Genomic DNA, 5,848 nt, shown 5'->3' with positions numbered 1-5,848 from the left:
TTCCATTTTTTAACACGTATAATTTTTATCCATTGTACTTCATGGTTGTTAAGGATAAGTAATACATATGTATATAGCCTCATAAATAGGTACAAGGCTCTCTGTATACACATACATATATATTCATACACACACACACAGACACACACACACAAACACTGAAAGAATAAATCCGTGAATGAATTAATGGATTCTATTTAATTGCTCTTGGGTAGGGAGGACCAAGCTTGTTACATGTCACAAGCTATTGGAAGATAGTCTTGAATATTCTTACAATCACATACTAGTTTGAAACATGGCCAGAACTCAATATCTTCTCAAATCTAGCAATCTGTAGGTGCTAGAAGGTACTAAGACTATGGCTTAATTGAAATTCTCCAGCTTCTTCAATTGTCAGAACTAAATGCTATTCTGAGAGGGAGCTCTGATATCCCCATGGTAACAGGGCTCTGTTAAAGGTGTGACATCACAAAGCGGTCCTTGTTGGAGGACACCTGGGAATTTCAGGTATAGATGGAAATACCATAAAGGCAAATTATACACACATATTCTGTGTAATTATGTGCACATGCATAGATATGCCTAATTTAGCCATACCTTTCATTTAGTCCCATTTATCATTAGTCTTTTTAACAACTCAAATCCCAAGCATGGTTATAGCTCAAGGTGTTAAATCTCTTTAAAGAAGAATTCATCTAAGTTTTAGAATAAATATCAACCACTAATGTGGTACTGCTCTTGGTAGAAAAGAAGAAAAAATATTCATATCTGCTTATTACTACTTTTAACACAAAGGAATGTTGAATGTTAACACAATATACGTTGTCTCTGTGTAAAGTCACCTTGTACCTCACACCTTTACTGACAGCTCACAGCCTAGGTCAGCAGCAGCATGCCTAACAGGTGCTAGAATTAGAGCTAAGAAAAGGAATTGTGCAGTGACCCGGGCAAGGTCACCTCCAATGTCTTTTGTCTTTTTTTTCTGGTTAGGAAAGTCAAAATAGTCACCATTTGTTATATTGTAGATGCCTCCAAATACTTTGCTCATTGTCTGAAAAAGGAAAAGATCATATAAAAAGGAAAGGGTCAGTGGATTTGAGAATGGTCTTGATTCCCTCATCATTAGTATAATCTCTTTGCTTCGTTATGGATTCCCTGTCAGAGACAATGCCTTTAATGGCTTCATTTTCATATTTTACAATGCAGCCAGGAAAGGTACAAAGCAGACAGGATTAGCTCTGAAATGCAAGATAATATGACAAGGTGAAAGGCTAGCTATGAAGTCGGTTAGCTCATAAATAATACAAACTTGACAAGGCTTGTAAGAAGAAAATGCGAACAATTTGCATTGCTTGTGTGGCAGGAACTAGTGTGTCTAAGCGTTTAGGCTGGCTGAAGAGCTCCAACTGGAGTATTTGCCAAGGTGACTTTTCTCTCCTGGGTGCATTTAAAGGTTCTTGCTGCGCTTCCCTCCTAGCCATCCTCCTGTTCTCCATAAATTCCCGGGAATAGTTAAATATCTGAAGCTGGATGCTTGCCTTTTGTTATGACATTGAGTGGAATTGAGTTCTTTTAAATGAATGTTTAATGTAGTTTTTCTAAATATTATCTATGTATGGTCCCTTCATTGGCATTCATATTTTGGTTGTAAGAAACAATTTGTTAAGTTTTCTACATTTCAAATGGTTCTCTAGCAGTGGTTTCCATGAAGATTTTCCTGAGGGCTAGGTGAGTAAAATAACTGAGGATCAAACATTATTTTCTCTCTGTTAAATCCTACACAACGGTAAGTAAATTTATTTTTTTTCCCTAGTGCAGAAAAACATCAAATAGGAAGTTAGGGTTGGAAGGGAACTTAGAAAACATAGTGAAATCCCTTAAATGACAACAATGAAGACACTAAGCCAGAGAAGTTAGCTGTGCCACCTGAACAGAACCAGAACAAGAAACCAGGGATGCCAGCTACTAGCTTATTGATATTGGGGGAATATATGTACACATAATCACGCAATGTATGTATGCTGTGCATACGATGTCTGTACTGTAACAAGTGGGAATATCTGTATACAACATATTGTATGCATCGGTAGGCAATAAATGTAGGCACAGATTTATAGACGCTGTATGTAAATATAGCTTGAATTCTAATTTTATCTGATTCCCGTGATTTAAAATACACTCCAGAGACCTGCAGCAGTGCTATCATAAGGAGCTTGTTAGAGATGTAGAATCTGAATCGCCCCCCACTCCCCACCAAATCAGAATGTGCATCCTAATAGGATCCCCAGGTGAGTCAAGTGCATTCAATTTGAGAAGCTCTATTCCGACAATCCCTGGTTTTCTGTGATAATGAAGTATAGTTATTCCAAGTTTAAAGATAACCCAAAGCATTCATTATATATGTTGATTTCTCATGGCTCTTGCCTCTTTTTCATGAAATTTTTCAGGTGCTTCCAGCTGCTATGAAATAAAATGATAGTGAAATGTATTAATTCCAATTTACTCAGGCCTTTTAGTGGGAAGGGTTGCCTTCAGTTCAGGCTTTCCCTCCCTCTGTTCAAATAATAATTGTTGGTATGTATTACATGTTTGTTCTGTGCCCAAAGGTGTGCTGAGTACTCAGCATGCATGTCTCCTTTAATCCCTGCTACAGTGGTATGAGTTTATGTTGGTCATAACCTCCATTTTACAGAAGAGGAGATTAAGTAACAGGATGTGTCAAAGCTTGGACTTGAACCTAGATTAGCTCATTCCAGAGCATGAACATTATCCATGACATATATTCTTTCTGCAATTCAAAGTTATCATTTGCCCACTTGCCTTCAGTGTTACATAGCTTTACCTGGGCCCAGTTCCTCCCACAGTTCCCAATAGCTGCATGTAATGGGAGAAGGGAACTTGGTTCTCCCCCTTTTTGGAGAAGCCTCTGTTATAGTTGCATGGAGAACATGCTCTACTGTTGAGATGTCATTTGATTGTTTAGCAACAAATCTTGCCCCTCCTGTTTTCCCCTATAATCCAGCAAACAACACAATCAACTTAAATGCGTCAAGTCAAAAGTGTAGGGTTAAAAGTAAAAACTGCTTTTTCCTGGCTTGAGCTGTTTCCTAGTAGCTGTGAAGAGCACTTAGTTTATAGTTTTTCTGATTAAGCCTTCTTCCAGCAACTCCTTCAGTGGATATCGGTAAGCAAAGCCAGCAAGCAGCATCCCAGATCTTGTATTTCTGTCTTTCCTGCTCCTTGCATACTTAGCGAGATGTCATCTGCCTGGTGCACAAGGAAAATAAAATTGCTTGCAAGAGGCCCTGGTTACAGTGAAGAACAGGGAGAAGCAGGAAGGAATTCAATCTTTGGCTTAGAAAAATCTAATTCTCTCAAGGTATATTGAAGGCTGCAAAGCAGTTATCTTTCCAAGCAGCTAGATACAACCTGGAAATGTAGCCCCTAATAGCCTTGGTGAGATTAAGTGAAGCTTCTGTGATTGTGGTCCTCACACACAGGTCACGTAGGGGTTGCTGCCGTTCCCCTCCCCCAGTCAGCTGTCCTACCCACACCCTCATCTACCCCAGGCTTTCATCTCTTTCCTGTTGCCCCCAATCCACTGGCATCTCTATAGGAGGAAGGAGAAATGAGTAGCTTGACAGCTTGGAAGGATACGTTTAATAGAAATTGATGGAAATGGCCCAAGAAGGCCACCATTCTATTATTCTTGCAGCAAGAAAGGTTATCAGGGCTTGATGGAGCCACGCTCTCTGCTGAAGTATTTCGTGACTGAGAAGACTTGGTGTTTGCTAGACTTGCAAGGGAATTGGGAGAAAGGTTGAAAGGGAAATTAATTTGAACTGTAATTGATATAAGGTCAGTCACATGATGGTGGAAGGAAGCAGAGTAGTGGGGTGGTTTTTGGATGAAATGGGCAGTACTCCTCTGACGTTGGTGCTGGATCCTTTGTTGTAAGAAGTGTAATTTGTGAACAAGGGTCAACTTGATTATAATGGGTGTCTGTGCCTTTCATATTGAAATTCTTCTTGGTAAACATGCACAAAGATTTGGTAGCGCCATATTATCTCTAAAATTCTTTGCATGGAAAAACTAATCTCTGAAAAAATTCAGAGACAAAAGGCACTTCAGTAGTCACTGCCTGGAATTATACTTTGGTCTGTAATTCAGTTCAGTATTTCCTTTTTTCCTCCCTCCCTCCTGCCCTTTCTTCCTCTTTCCCTCCTTTTCTTTCTTTTATTCTTATTTCCTTATATAAATCTTCAGTAACCTTTGAAGACCATACAGAAATAGAGGGGATAATGTCTTCTAAGGATATCTCAAAAGTTCTTGCCTATCCCACAGCTCAGCTGAGAAATGACTTTTCTGAAAAATGATCTTCCAAAGATTCACAAGGAGGATAGCTTTCTTTTTTGTCCATTTGCAAAACAGCACACACTTGTAATTGCCCAGTGATTCCCGTCCTGGTCAGTGACATAATCCAATTCTAACTGACTTCAGTGACATAAGCCAAAGACAGAGGAAAACCTTTGGCTTATAGAAACAAGAAGTTCCAGGGTACCTCTGCTAGATGGAGGCTTTAAAGAATGCTGTCAGGGCTCTCCCATCCTCACACCCTATCTCTAGACTCTGCTTCTCTTTGTTCTTCATGGTGATGAACTGATAGCAGCCCTACACTCACATCCTACAGTATAAGAAGTCAAAGGAAGCACTTCATTCCCAAATTTTATGTAACATTCCCTTGGAAGGAAATTGATAGTCTCTGACTGGGTAAAGTAACTGCTTGTCTTAGGGGATGTAGGGCAGTCATCAGTGATATCTTGTGTCTGTACAGCACAGCCTGTGTGGTGAGGCGCTGACAGTCTTGCTGGACCATGTAGACTAGGAAAAGGAAAGTTTCCAAAAGGACGAAAGGGTGCCGAAGAGACAAAACAGACATCTCCAAGCTTACTGTCCCAGGTGTTCTACTGCAGGTGGCTGTCATTGGCCTGGTCATGACATAGTTCCATTCTTCTCTCCAGACCATTACCTGATCTCATGCTACCTCTTCAGCTTTATTTTCTGTTGTTTAAGACTCTATTTAAGCTTAAGGCAAACATGCTTATTCTCATACTTATAAACGTCATTACTCTCCAGATATTTCCATTTCTATGACTTTGTTTTGAGAACCTTTGGTTGTTAGAATTTGGGTTGCACTTTGCTTTCAGAAATTAAAAACACTATTTATTTATTTATTAAAGATTTATTTGTTTATTTATACAAGCACTGGGTACAGTCAGAAGCACAGGAGGGTGAGAGAATTCACCAGAGCCAGAGCAGGGAACAGAACAGCCAGACTGATGAAATACACTGCTGAGGGGAGCAGCAGGCGAGACAGGAGAGGTCTGCTGCGCCATGTGGGACCCTCACCAGTGGCTGGGGATCGAACCGGCACTGCAGAGGCTGTGGGCAGGTTCCCAACCCAGTGCTCAACTGCTGTGCCACCAGGGGAGGTCCTAAAAACAGAGTATTTAAAGATCTCTTCCTTTTCTTTCTGAATTTGTACCAAGGCTCAGATTCCCCCACCAAGATGCTGTGGACCTGACTATCATTTGAATGATACATTTCCCACTCTGGTTCTTTTTTGTTGCTGTTCCAGCAACCTGGTATATAGACTGCTGTATTATAGTTATAGGCTGCTTTGTCCTCTTCTATGTTGTTTTATCACTGTCTAATTTTTTTTCGTATTTCATTTGAAAAGTATTTTTATGTCTTAGAAAATTGTGTCCTGGGCAGTAGCAAAAAAGCACACAAAGGCTTAAATTGATGTGTGGTCAGAGGTGAATACAATAGAAATGTATTCTTTGAT

This window comes from Talpa europaea (assembly GCF_964194135.1).
Source record: "Talpa europaea genome assembly, chromosome: 8".
Lineage (NCBI taxonomy): Eukaryota > Metazoa > Chordata > Mammalia > Eulipotyphla > Talpidae > Talpa > Talpa europaea.
The sequence above is the reverse complement of the archived record's forward strand: the minus strand, read 5'-3'. Positions refer to the sequence as shown.